Source organism: Orycteropus afer, unplaced genomic scaffold (assembly GCF_000298275.1).
Source record: "Orycteropus afer afer isolate SDZICR_OR568_19922 unplaced genomic scaffold, OryAfe1.0 scaffold00295, whole genome shotgun sequence".
NCBI classification, from domain to species: Eukaryota; Metazoa; Chordata; class Mammalia; order Tubulidentata; family Orycteropodidae; genus Orycteropus; species Orycteropus afer.
In genome coordinates this window covers 1,907,953-1,908,698 of record NW_006921882.1, presented here as the reverse complement: position 1 = coordinate 1,908,698, position 746 = coordinate 1,907,953, and positions in this window count along the sequence as shown.

The window sequence follows — 746 nt, the reverse complement described above, 5'->3', positions numbered from 1 at the left end:
GGAGGAGAGGGGAGAGAACACTGCAAAAAAAAAAAAATGCATTGACCCATGTCACTCTAGTTTTGTGTATTTCACTGTACATAAATTATATTTCAATAAAATGCATTAATAAATAGTATAGTATAACTGTACTGACTAAAACACTAACTATATATTCTTCTATAGTCAGTAAATTATAGAAACTTTGTTGCAAGCAAGTCTATAGATGCTATTTTTCTGACAGCATTGCTCACTCTGTGTCTCTGCTACATTTAGATAATTCTCACAATATTTCAGATTTTTTCATAATGCTGTTACACACTTAATAAACTAGAATAGAGTGTAAATATAACTTTATACGCACTGGAAAACTAAACAATGCATGTGACTCGATTTATTGCGATTCTGGTTATCTGGAACAGAGCGCGCAGTAACTCTAGGGTACAGTCAGATAAAGAAACTGCCGCTGGAAGGATCAAAACAACTGGCCAAAAGCGCAGGGAAGGAGTATAGCTGCGACCGCACCAAGACTTCTCTGAGTGTATTTCTAACTTCTAACAGCGTTAAAGGCCCTGGGACCCAGGCGAACTCCATTCGCACATTCCTTCCACCAAGGCCCCCTGCGCCGCCCCTGTCGTGCAAGATTGAAGCCACTAGATCCACAGCCCGCCCACCGGGGGAAGACCACTGGCCCCGCCCCTTTCTCCGGACCCGCCCTTTCCTCTAGCCACGCCCACGCGCCTGGGGCCAGGGGCACGGCCGCGGAG